Below are 14,581 nucleotides of genomic sequence, written 5' to 3' on the forward strand. Positions count from 1 at the left end.
CGTATTGTGAGATGGGTCATTGATGTTTATATTTTCTTTCTGACGATTTTGAGCTGCCAAACCAGATGGAGATACAGCTGGTCAGCAGGCTCTCTATGGTGCCTCGGTAGAAAGTGGTGAGGACAGGAGAGGAAAGGTGTGTTCTCTTCATCCTGCGCAGGAAATGCAACCGCTGCTGAGCCCGTTTTACCAGTGAAGTTGTATTTGGTGAGCAGTCCAGGTTTCCAGTTATCTGCACACCCAGGAATTTGATGCTGCTGACCACCTCCACGGCATTGTTATCGACGACGAGTGGTGAATGACTGGGCTGTTTTCTCCTGAAGTCGATGATCATCTCCTTGGTCATCTCCACATTCAGGATCAGGTTGTTATCCCTGCATCATCCCACCAGTTGCTTAACCTATTCTCTCTAGGGCAGGTCGCTGTCGTTCCTAATGTTACGACCGCCTGGCTCAACTGCAGCGCAACATAAAAGGAAACCCCACGCAATCAAATAATCAATTAAAGTATTTATTTAAAGAAAAAATCAGAAGTGGGTACAAAGTCAATAATACGTAAATAAAGCAAAAAATCTAAAGATGTCCAAAAACATAACCAAACCAAAATGCCAAAGGGGGAACAAAAGGGGGGCTCCCCTCCAGAGTAGCCTCAGGTCTTTTCATACCCCTCCCAATTAGCGCTTCATACGGCACACCTGCGCCTGATCACCTACTCAAACAGGGACAAGAACACAGGTAAAGAGTGGGCAGGACTGACAGACCGAAAGGGCTGTCACACCATCCCCCTTAAAACAGAGGCCCCTAGTGGGTTGTAGCTATATGGTTGTAGCATATCAAGTCTATAAAGTAAATAAAAGTATAAAAGCCTATAATTTGGTAATCAAATAAATTAGTTTGTCATTCAAATTAGGTCTAATAGGATTTTTTAAATTCACGTAACGCTGTCAATGAAATTTTATTTTATAGAGAGGCGCAGCAGCAGCATCAACAGAAAATAACTGAGGAATTTAAAACGTGGATGCGCTTAGCCTGTATATTCTTTAGGCTATTAAGCCCACTGATTCCTTTATTTTTAAGCCTATTTTGTGTGGAATGCCATGCCAAACCTGTCCATTGTTGCCTATATGTTTTTTAAAAATAAATATTTTCTGTTCTGAGTGCCGTTGCTCACATTTCTTTATGATATAAGGCATCGGTTTAAGGTGATATTTGTTAGGCTTGCAGATTATTTGTCCCTCTTTTAAATTGGAGCGAGCGTGGAGCGATTTGACTGGAGCGGGAGGAAATTTTAGTGGATCGAGGAGCGGTGTTGAGCGGAACGACTTAGTGCGAATTAGAGCGGAGGAGCGGGCGGAGCCAACAGCCTCATGAGCGAGGAGCGGAAATTCTCACCGCCACTCCGCTCACATGCTCTGTTGTCATCACGTGACAGCGTGGAGGAGAAATAGAGAGGTGGGGAAAGATGGCGAGTCCCGCACCAAGTGACCTGTGGCCTGTACTACGAAGCGGGGTTACTGGCTTATCGGGGTAACTTGTTGGATTTAAGGTAGTCTGAGCAAAATGTAAGTGAGCGAATATGAAGTCCATTTAAACTGTGGTACCTTAAATCCGACAAGTTACCCCGATAAGCCAGTAACCCCGCTTCGTAGTACAGGCCACTGCTCTCGAAAAAGAACACAACTTCTGCAGTTTGGCAGTATTTCGGGTTTCGACCGAACGAGAAGGGAGAGGCGGTAAATACAGATTTATTTAATTGATTCAGGTATTTTTATTTGTTTTGCGTTAAAAACAATATTGGAAATTAGACTGGAAATAAGTTTTTGTTTAGGAGTTTTTATAATATGGATATGTTTATGTTAATTCAACTGTGGTTGACTGTTGTAGGTCTATTTGCACTTTTTTTAAAAGCTGCTTTTCTTTGTTATTAAAAGTTGTTCAGGCGGTGTGATTTAATTTGACTTGTGTGCGCGTCTCTGTGCGAAAACTGTTCCGGAATGTTTATGTTAATTAAATTCTGTTTGACTGTTGTATTTGCACTTTTTTTATAAACTGCTATTTGTTGCTAGTAAAAGTTGTTAATATTGTTCTGCATATTATTTTGTTATTGTTTCAGTATTAGTGTTTGGTATTCAGTTTCTGAATGGTTTAGGCACAAGCCAAATGTTTGGTGACGCTGTCTGAGCCTTACGTCACAATTTTTTTTTTATTATTCACGGTAATACCGTATACCGAGGTAAAATAGGGAGGAGGTTTGACGGCATCAAAATTTGGATACCGCCCAAGTCTAATCCACACCACGAATTATCAAGGCATATGGCTGCAAAAACAAGGCCCACCGCACCAGGCGCTGGTTTGGGCTCTGCAGAGAATGCAAAAAGGTAAGCGGGTGGGTGATTCTCGCGAAATCAGATTTAGGAGGTGGCATGAAGCATTCTGATGAAAAAGTAAATGCTATCAAAATGAGAAGGATGCAGTTATAAACATCTCATAATAGGCTATCTTGCATATGTTTTAAAGTGAATATCATAAAAAAAAAATTTGTTGTTTTTTCACATTTAAGAGTAAAATTCTCATTACCGCAACGTGTCCATCACTGAGTTTGGGTTCTTTGAAATAGAAATTTTAATATTTAAAATAAGTAAAAAAGTAAAAGCTTCAGTGCAAGTAAAACTACTAATGGTTACAGTAAATAAACATGTGGTATTTGGCATTCATCTATAAAAGAAGAGAAAATATTAGAGAAAAGAAATTTGTCCATGACGAATTTTCTCATCCACCGCAATAATTTTCAATCATTGTTTAAGTCTACAAAGAACTGACATATTCAAGGAATTTTGAAGAGGGGACACTACTGGCTGTGACACTCAAGATGGCCACCAGGTAAGTGGTTCATTTTTTATCTCTCCTGATAAAAGTGAAAAGTTTGCTCATTTGTACAAATGATATACAAAGTTTTTAACATTTTAAAAATTGAACGGTTAAAATTTTTTGATTTATTATTTACCTCATTAAGGTCTAAATATAAACAGTCAGTGAACGTTTAGCTAGGCCTCATGGTGCCTTCACAGAGGACAAAAAAATTTAACGTCACTCATATGCCGCAACAGCATTATCACTCACCGCAACAATCGAAGACCTATATTTTTTATGAAATGTTGTATTCAACTGTGATATGCCATTTATTTTTCAGACAAGGATATGTTGGAAAAAAAAGGCAGCAGCAAAGGCTAGACTGTCTAAGTTCAGGGAGAAAATTTACAGCAATCCAGAACTACTTGAGGAGTACAGAAGAAAGGGGAGAGAGAGAGGTTAGGGGACAGGGTGATAACAGGGAAAATGTTTAACCTTACACAGACAGACAGGCAGACACACACACACACACACACACACACTTCAAAAATGGAGATAGTACAAAATTTTGTTCTAATTCAAACATTACTTTCATTACTATGTCTATGCTCAAAAATGCATTTTACCTTCTTTTTTTTTCATTTTCAGGTATCAAAAACGTAAGGAGAATGGTAAAATAAAGACAGTTCAGGATCTAACTGAAAGACAGCATGAGAAGAAGAAACTGCAATGGAGGAAAAATTCAGCAAAATACTATCAAAAGAAAAAACAAGTACAACCTCTCCTTGATTTGAGTCCAGCATCCTCACTAACTGAGCCAAAAAATTGCCATGAAGAACTCCAGTCATCAGCAGATGACAGGATAGACCTGACAGGGCCAGTAGAAGTATCTACTCCCAAGAGAACTCATTCAGCAATAAAAAGAAAAGAGCGGACATCAAAACTTACAAGCAAATTGAGAGCCAAACTGAAGTATACTGAGGAAAAACTAAAGGAAAAGGCCAAAGAACTACATAATCTGAACAGAAAAATTAAGACTCCAGTAGTGTTAATTTCGTCAGACGAGACGAGACGAAATATGTTCGTCAACGACCTTTTTTTTCATGACTAAGACGAGACGATGACAAGACTGCACCACTGTCCAAAAACGCTGACTAAGACTAAATTAACATGGATTATTGTTGACGAAAAAAGACGAGACGAAAATGTTTTGCATAAAATAAAAACTAAGATAAAATCTCTCTTCATTTTCGTCTACAATCGTCTCTGCTTTTTCATCAGCTGTTACGGCTTTAAAATATTCAGAACGATTTCGCGGCTTCACGCTGTTGCTCAAGTTACAGGTCTCATACTCCACACAACACACAAAGCGAACACGAGTGACGACGACGACATGCTAGGTCGAAGGAAGAGGCTCGATATTTGGTCGCATTTTAATTACAATGATACTGACAAAAAGTCAGAATGTGTCATCCTAACTGACGGGAAACACTGCGGACAAAGAATTTCGGGGAAAAACACCACCAACCTTAAACGACATCTAAAAGCTAACCACCCACACATTCAGGTAAGTTAACCTAAATTAACGTCTCATAAGCTAATGCTGATTTTAGGCATCTACGCTGTAAATCAAATAAGTTAGCTATGGTGTTTTAGCACATTAAGCAGGTTATATATATTTTATGTTAACTTATTTTGCCACATGCATGTGTTGGTCTTCACATCACGGGCGCGGAAAGTGGGGTGCTGTAAATGCATGTTTTTTCATTAACATTTATTTGTAATAAACACTCTGAGTTGGCTATTTAAAAAGTTTTATTTTTATGTTAAATTATGTAAAGGATAATGTAGAGCGAGGCGGTTGTAACGTTAGCTAATACAACACCAACAGGCTGATTAGGACCCCGACGCGAAGCGGATCCCGCTTATTACATGGCTACCTACCAAATAAATCAATAATTTGACACAAAATTATGATTTAAAAAGGAGTTTATTGAGTTAAAAATAGGGGTGCACCGATCGATCGGCCTCGATCACGTTAATTTGAGGGGATCAGAAATCGACCATATTCCCATTAGATCCACCGATCTTAGTTATATGCTTTTAACTCTTTGGGGTCGAGTATGTCGTCGACGACATCGCGTACTTTTCGCGTACTTTTCGCGTCTATTTCAGTTTATAAATATCTCGCTGAAATCTTAATGTATAATCATGAAAAAAACGCTGGCTAAATCCGTAATCTGTCTTCTTTTCAAAACGTCCATTGTCGGAAGTATTAAAGTTTTTTTAATTAGGTTAAATCGGCAAAAAAGTAAACCATGTCATCTTACTTTGTTTTACCTGCATCGGGGGCGTGTAGTACCGCTCTCACCCGAAGATCGCTATTCACATTCTAAATAGCCGCATTAGCGCGTATTCAAATCGCATTCGCATGGTAATTTGATTAACAGCGCAACGGTGAAACGCGATCCAGATACATCCCCTTCAGCGCCATAAAAGGGGGTTGGGGACGTGGCCAGGTGACAATGGCTCATTCATACACATGAAAGTTGCTACATATTCAATGAAAGGAGCCAGAAATAGTTACATGAGTTAGGTTTTTCTTATTTATTTATCCAAATTAATGTTGCATCTACACCATTTAGTCATCTTCATGTAGCCAAGACTTTGGTGATCAGATATCTGGGATCAAAACAAACTGCCAGCATTGCTTACTATGTACTTTTATAATGTTTCTGCAAGTGTTCCAAACTGCATTTTGCAATGTCTATACTTTGATGTCAAATTTCAAACTTAACAAAAATCTGACATATTTACAATATATATTAAAATAAAGATGAGTGTAATGGCAAAACAAATATATAAGAAATAATTTATTTGCCATGAATTAAGTGTGATGAAATGTGTGATCATGCCCCAGTCAGTGAAAGTGTGTTTCCTACCCCTAGGCCCCAGAGGGTTAAATCAGCCTTTTCTCCCATTCCCGAGAGAGGTGCAGTGCAGGCTGCCTCCCTCCCTATTTTTTGGACAAGTGTGTCATAACAGCTATATATATATATATTTTTTTACAAAATTAGAGAAATTAAAGTCTGGAAGAAAAAATATGATTTTGTAGTTCAAACAGCAATGCTCATTTATATGTTCGTTTATATTTGAGGACACTACCTCATGTTTTGTGAGTATTCATATCAATTTACTCAATAAAAATGGAAACATTGAAGTAACTGTCTTTTAGTTATGAAAGAAACAAGATCGGCAAAAAAAAAATCGAGATCGGCAGGTAAGGTTGCCTAAGGATCGGTGATCGTTGATCGGTCAGAAAACTGCAATCGGTGCACCCCTAGTTAAAAACGATTGTATTGCTTCCGCTAAAGAAAATAGTGCGCTCCGTCTCACTGATACTTTTGTGATTTGCGGAGTTTTGACAAGTTTTATAGCCTTGATATTGTTTTTATTCAAAAGTGGTGACAGAAAAAACTCAGCACCCACAACCTGAAACCTCTTCCCACGCCCTGTCACAATCACATCATAATCAAAATTAATGTAATTAGGCTTAGAAGCAAATGTATCTGTAAGGGAATCAAGTTGAACGATTACATGTAGGCTAATATTCCTCCAAATATCATCAATAATGGTGTGTGCAATACCATTTATAACTTGCATTCAGTTGGTAATTTACTTATACCATAAGTAAATAGGAACAATACACAATATATACACCTACAGTTTTGATCTTAGGCTTTTCATTAAGTTATTTTTTTCATTAAGTTATTTATTTCCACTATAACACTTGTGTTCCTGATATTATTTCATTTAATGAGGCCTCATTGTATTTATTCTTACAATAGATTCCAGATGTGGTCAAGCAACCAGCCAGGAAAGAGGAGAGGCCATCTATGTCAGGTGCATTCTTTTCTCACATCAAGTACAAGCCAGACTCCCAGGAACAACGCATTAAAGAGGAGGCTATAGCTAAATGGGTAGCTCGGACAGCCCACCCTCCACGGACAGTAGAAGATGAGGAATTCATCAACATGATGGAGAAAATAGATAAAAGACTGACTGTGCCAAAAAAGACCAAAATTACAAATCTAGTGGACCAAATGTACCTAGCTGAAAAGGTAAAATTCAAAAACAGACTGGCTATGGCCCGCAAAGTAACCATCGGCATTGACATATGGACTAAAAAGGGGCTTACCGCCTCCTTCCTGGCTGTCAGTGCTTGCTATTTCAATGTTAAGGACAGTAAAGCTGAACACATACTACTGAACCTAAAGCAAATGGTTCACCCACACACTGCTAATTCTATTGTCACTCTTGTGGAGGAATGCACAGAAGAATGGGGGATCCCAAAGGAAAAAATTATCATGATAATAACTGATAATGGAAGCAACATGGTTTCTGCATTTCGCGTTGAAGAAGAGGACACCAGTTCTGATGAGAACGATTCCAACAAGGATAGTGATGAAGAGGAAGAGGCAGACGAAAGGTCAGTCTGTGAATGGTGTTTGTTATTACAGAGAGCTTGTTCACTGTAATAGATATTTGATATTGAATCTAAAAAGAATCTGAAATAAATATGTTTAATTAATTTTATGTAGTGATAAAGTGCTATTGTATAGATTAATAGTTATTGTAGGATTTAATGAAAATAATTGTTGTTTTGTGTTAAACTTTCTATCAGATATGGAACCTTGGAGAGGACCCCATGTGTGGTCCATACCCTTCAGCTTGTCATCAACATGGTCAAAAAGGAACAAGCAATCAAACGTCTACTGGACAAGGTCCGGCATCTGGTGAGACAGTTTCGCAAATCATCTGTTGCCACAGAACGGTTGCTGGAACAATGTGGACTCATTCTCATCAAAGACTGTGAAACCAGATGGTCCAGTTCTTTTTTGATGTTGTCTCGTTTACTCGAAGTAAAGGACCACGTGACATCGGTGGCTGACACCATGGGCTGGGACTGCCTGCTGCCCAGTGAATGGCAGAAGGTGGCCATCCTCAAAGATTTGCTCTTTCCATTTGCAGAACACACAAAGGTGCTTGAAAGTGACACGTGTTGTTTCTCCCTGGTTGTCCCTGCAATACTGGATTTGAGGAGCCACCTTTCAGACTTCTCCCTTGCTCATGCCAGGAGCTACAGGGATGTAGCTACACTGGCACAGAAGATGTCTGCAAACATGAATTTACGCTTCAGCTGTTTTCTGGATGTGTCGGCAAGCAACTTTTCTCCTCTTGCTGCAGCTGCTTGTTTTGTTGACGCTAGTGTGTCAGCAGAGACCCTGATTGACAATGATAATGATGACATACAGAATCTCCTCAGTGAAGCTGAAAAGTACATCACTCGCAGTGTACCATACCAGGAAGAGGTGACAGATGATGAGGACATTAGAAATGCAGAGGTCTCAGAGGTGCCTCTGCAAAAGCGGCCTAGATTCAGGTTTTTTAGTGCCCATCGGCCATCATCAAAGCCAAAGACCTCCAAGGCCTCCATCAGACAAGAGGTCCAAAAATTCAAAGAATCCCTGTCCCATGCAAACCCAGAAGAATCTGGCATGGATTTCTGGTCTTCTCAAAGCTCCACCATGTATCCACTGCTGAAACCCCTGGCATTAGACCTTCTGGCAATGCCAGCTTCCGAAGCGTTTGCAGAGCGGGTCTTTAGTTTAACTGGAGACCTTTCAAGTGGCCGCCGCAACAGAGCAAGAATTACATTAGAAAGAAGTGCTTTTCTAAAACTTAACAAAGTCTAGAGTGATAACTGCAATACTGCTCTGGTTAAAGTTTGGTTAGAGTTATTTATTTATTTATTATTATTTTTTTTTACTTTAAATAACCCTCAATGGTTTGGATTTTGCATTCTGTTGCAAATCTTGCCTTTGAACTTGATTGTTTAATTCATTCCTAAAGTGGAAGTTTCAGCAGCTGTAGTAAGCTTTAGTATCAGCAGCTGTAGTAACAACAGCACTGTTAATTGTTGATCCTTGTTAAAGCCTTGTTAAATCTTATTTGTTATTTCCCAAGATCAGCCTAGACTGTAAATAGGTTGTATTTTAGGCCCACAGTAAAGTAGGCCTATTCTTTTCAGTTTTTCCGAGTATATTTATTTTATTTCTGATTTGAACAGAAACATGAGACACAAGGCAACCAAAACAGTTTTAAAAACCTTTGTAACTTAAGTTGTCAGTCGGAGTCTGTTGGGACCCAGCTTTTGAATTGTGTTGGTTAAAATAAAATGCTCTTCAGAACAGGTTAATCATTTGTGAATGTGTCTCCTAAATCAGAAATTGAAAACCAGACACGTTTAACATTTGCATTCAACAAAAATCATTCAACAAGTGTATTTTGTCAGGTAATTATGACATTTAACCAATGTTTGAGATATGTGAAACACTTTTTTTTTACTGAAATGTGTTTTTGGCTCTGAAATTACATGTAGTCATTTTTTGACTAAGGCTAGACTAAAATATATTGAGTTCTTTTTTGACTAAAACTAGACTAAAATTAAAAGACTTTTAGTCGACTAAAACTTGACCAAGATACCTTGAGTTTTCTTTTGACTAAAACTAGACTAAAATGACGAGACTTTTAGTCGACTAAAACTTGACTAACAAAAAAAGATATGTGAATGACTAAATATGACTAAAACTAACAAGGACATTTGGCACAAGACTAAGACTAAGACTAAATTAAAAATAGGTGACGAAATTAACACTAGACTCCAGGCTCAAATAAATATATTCTTTAAATTGTGGTATTGTGTGAAGTATGTCATCTAAGCTCAGAAATCCTTGCTAAACTATGAATATACAGCACTAAATCTCATTTCCGAAACATTGGTGTTTCGGAGATTAAATTCATTCTCATTACCGCTATATTTGTTTATTAGCAAATTATTTAATTATTAGACAATGATATTTAGTTTGTAATTGTATTTACACAATTTATAGCACTTCTTTTTTAATCTCTATTACAGAAAAAATATATATGTCAGTTTTCAGTTAAAATATCCTAAAAAAACAAGATCATCAAGATGAATCATCAAGTATGTTGCGGTAATGAGAGAAATGAAGAAAATGATAAAACACAATAAATATAAAAAGTAATGTCTCCTGAGTTATATATACCTCTGAGCAAGAGTGTTAATAATCTACTTTAAAAATTACCAAAAATATACATTTTAAACCATATATTTGATGTAATGTCATGTTGCGGTAATGATATTTTTTTCTGGACTCCATGTCTAAAATACCAATAAATATATAGAAAATATTTTTTTAAAAATCTGAAAATATTGTTTTTATTAAGTTCAGACATTAACCTTAAATGCTCAGAAGGAAATTTGTTTTGAAATGCCTTTTGAAATTTTTCATGTTGGATTCATTTTAAATCTGGATTTCGTGAGAATCACCCGGGTTATGATCTGAATACACCAACACCGGATGCAAACCGCCCTCAACATAAACATCAAAATGTTGCAGAGCCCAAACCAACGGCAGTGCCTCCTTTTCAATGGTGGAATACCACAACTGGTGTTTATTAAATTCGTTCGCAACTCCTTTTTGGTGCTAGAAGGAGAAAAAGCATCAATGGCCAGCACTTTCGCACGCACAGGCCTCACCTGCCCCTGTCCCACCACCTTCCCCAGATAGACTACGGTAGCCTGTGCAAACTCACATTTAGCCAAATTAACTGTCAGCTTAGCCTCCACTAGTCGAGTAAACAAAGCCTGTATCCTGCTTAGGTGTTGTTCCCAGGTATCAGCTACCACAATACAATCATCCAAATAGACAGCACATCCATTCAGACCAGAAATAACCCGATTCATGAGTCTTTGGAATGTAGATGGAGCATTCCTAAGCCCAAAACTCATAACAGAATAAGAATATAGGCCGGATGGCGTCACAAAAGCTGATATTTCCTGAGCCCTAGATGTTAAAGGAACCTGATAATACCCCTTTAGGAGGTCAAATTTACTGACATAGCAAGCTGACCCAACCAGATCTATACAGTCATCCATTCTGGGAAGTGGGAAAGAGTCAGGCTTAGTCACCATGTTCAGCTTGCGATAATCCGTACAGAACTGATAGGTACCGTCTGGTTTTCCAACAAGTAAACACGGGGATGCCCAGCTAGAATATGACGGTTTTGCTAACCAATTGTCCAACAAATACTGGACCTCAGCATCTAAAATCCTCTGCTTGGCTGGTGAAACGCTATAAAAGCATTGCCTGATAGGCTTAATATCACCAACCAATGAGATGTCATGTTGTATCCAGTCTGTGCATGTAGGCCTATCAAAGAACAAAGAGGGAAAAGACAAAATAACAGATTTTAATTCTTCACGCTGTTCACCCGACATATGGATCAACAGAGCGTCCAAATCTTTGAGCATTTCTGAGTTTTTAAACCTGGGCAACAACACAGAATCATCGGGAGCGAATTCGTCATCCCCAGCTACCACCTGAGAAGACAGCCCACCTACAGCCAACGCAGCCGACACAGCCCCATCAGACAGCTCTGATGTAAAACGCTGAAGGTAATAAGGCTTTAGTAGGTTAATATGACAAAGTTGCAAGGATTTCTTCCGATCTGGTGTTGCAACAAGATAATCCTGCTCCGTGACCTGACGAACAATAGAATACGGGCCAGAGTACTTCGCTTTAAAGGGCGAACCCTGCATGGGCAACAACGCCAATACTTGATCACCCGAACTAAACACTCTGCTCCCTGCCTCACGATCGAACAGCCTTTTCATCTTTCCTTGTGCTTTTAACAAGGTTTTATTTGCCATTTCACACGAAAGAAACAATTTCCGTCGGAAACCCTGAACATAGTCAAGCAAGCTAACCGGAGGCTCCGCTTCATTAGCACCGTCCTTTAAAACGGAAAGCGGACCACGGACCTTATGTCCAAATACTAAATCATTAGGACTGAATCCCGTGCTCTCTTGGGTGACTTCCCGAGCTGCCAGTAACAGCCACGGAAGGCCCTCCTCCCAATCACGATTTAGCTCTACACAATAAGTACGCAACAAGGACTTAAGAGTAGAATGAAACCGCTCCAGAGCACCTTGGCTCTGCGGGTGATACGCACTGCTCAACCTATGTTTAACATGTAATTGTTTTAACACTTGAGCAAACATAGTAGATATAAAATTACTACCTCTGTCACTTTGGATAACTTTGGGAATTCCAAAGATGGAAATAAACTGAGATAGGGCTTTTACAATGGACCTGGTGGTAATAGATCTCAATGGGTACGCTGCCGGGTATCTAGTAGCCTGGCACATAACTGTCAACAGTTACACACAGCCAGTCTTCGATGGAGGCAGTGGGCCAACACAATCAAAAGATATTCAAAAGGCCAACCTATGGCTGGGATTGGATGGAGAGGTACCGGTTTAATGCACTGATTTGGCTTACCGGCCACCTGACATACGTGACAGGTCTTAATAAAGACTGCAACATCCTTTTTTATGTGGTGCCAATAAAAATGCTGCAATAACTGATTATAGGTCTTACGAACCCCAAACTGCCCAGCTACATCCCCATGAGCAGTCTTTAACACTACAGCTTTGAGAGAGTCAGGTATTACAATTTGCACACACATCTAACTCACCATCATGCTGCACCCATTTACGCACCAGTAACCCATCAAGTAAGAAATACCCATGCTCGGCATTTTCCATGTCATCAGCTGGCAACGCACTAACAATTAACTCTGCAAGCCCCTTGTCTTTCTTCTGAGCCAAAACCAAATCATCGCAATTTAAACAAAGTGGCCAAGTAGGCGACTGTAAAACTGCAGGAGGACTGTTATCTAACCTCACTGACACATCCACCTCCTGCGCGCGACTTCTCGCTCTGGTTACAGCACACGCACTGAACACGTCAGGGAATTCTACAGCACAGTCAGTCTTCTCTGCCTCCACAGGATGATCAGCCACTACTGGCGGAGGTGGAACACTAGGCCACACACGTCCCCCAGCCAAGTTATTTCCCAAAATCACATCAACCCCCTCCACAGGCAGCGAAGGGCGCACAGCTACTACTACTTCGCCTTGCACCAGATCTGAATGCACCACTAACCTGTGGAGAGGCACTGATAAAGTGGTCATGCCAATCCCACGAATCAAAACAGATTTTCCCGTGCTGGACCTAAAGGAAAAAGGCAAAACAGATTGTGTAACAAAAGTTTCAGATGCTCCCGTGTCACATAGAATCCTCACCGCTACCTTTTCTGAACTACCGGGTAGGGAAACAAAACCATCTGTAAGAAACGGACCATAGCTGTCTTTAACCAGCTCCTCACAGGGGTCACTCTCAACAGAAGGCAGACCATCCACACGCACACCAGGTACTTCACAACCTGGTACACCTGCAGAGGCACAATTACTAGATGGAACATCAGTGTTAACTGTATGACCAGAGTAAAGGACAGGCACAGCACACAACACAGCTTTATCGGAAGTGGGACGATTTTTCCTCTTACTTTGCAGCGTTGGACACTCATTTTTCTAATGCCCAAACTCTAAGCAATAATTGCATTGGGTCTGAGGATCTCTACCGCGAGCTGACTGCCCCCACCTAGGCGAAGGACCACCCGCAGCACGTTGGTAACTAGTTGGCCTGTGTTCATTGGAGTTATGCTGTCCATACTCTTTTTGTTTATTCCTATGCGTCAAAATAAACTCATCTGCCAATATTGCAGCTTCTGCAGCAGTTTTCACCTTCTGTTCATTGATGTATGTAGCTACACGTTCTGGGACTATGTTTTTAAATTGCTCGAGGACTATAAGGTCACACAAGTGATCAAAAGTAGTCACTGTTTCAGCTGTGCGCCATCTGTTAAAAAAACACGTAAGTTCCCTAGCAACCTCGATGTACGTTTGTCGGTCACCTTTCCTCCAGCTCCTGAAACGCTGTCTATACGCCTCAGGAACCAAGGCAAAAGCACGTAACACAGCCTCCTTAACAGAACTATACGTTTTACGTTCAGACACGGACAGAGCTATAAATGCCTCTTCAGCCCACCCCGTGAACACACTCTGCAACAGCAGAGTGCGCTCTGCATCAGTCCAACCCTTCTCTTCAGCAACATGTTCAAATAACGAAAAGAAAACCTCAGGATCCCTTTCGTTAAACTTGGGTAGAAACCTTATCATCTGGGACAAACCTACATCCCCAGAATCTCCACCTGATGGACTAATATCAGGTCTTGCTCTAAACTTCTCCCTTTCATGTTCCAATTTAGCACATTCCAATTCTTTTATCCGTTCATCACGTCTCAATTTTTCATATTCCAATTGTCTTTCCTTATCACGCTCCTGAGCTTCTAACCGCCTTTGCTCCATCTGCATCTGCAACAATTCTTTTTGCTGCTCAAAAGTCAGAACCGCGGTGGCAGTGCATTGCAAAGATCCTGCCTCTAGCGGCGTAGAAACAGCTGTCGGAGCAACAATATCCGAGAGGAGTTTAACAGATAAAATATCCATTTCTGTTAATTTGATTTTAATCAACTCTTTAAGTTCGTTTTTTCGCAGAGTTTTTGGCAGATCGTGATCAATTTTATAATGCTCTGCAATTTTCCGCATCTGCTCTTTTGTCATATTGTCCAAAAGATTTTCAGACGGAGACACGCAGAACTCAGACAATATATCCATGACTACTTATATCAAAAGACAAAAAAAAACTCCCCAATTTAACCAAACAAAACCAAAAACTCAC

The sequence above is a fragment of the Paramormyrops kingsleyae genome, chromosome 4 (genome assembly GCF_048594095.1).
Source record: "Paramormyrops kingsleyae isolate MSU_618 chromosome 4, PKINGS_0.4, whole genome shotgun sequence".
NCBI classification, from domain to species: domain Eukaryota; kingdom Metazoa; phylum Chordata; class Actinopteri; order Osteoglossiformes; family Mormyridae; genus Paramormyrops; species Paramormyrops kingsleyae.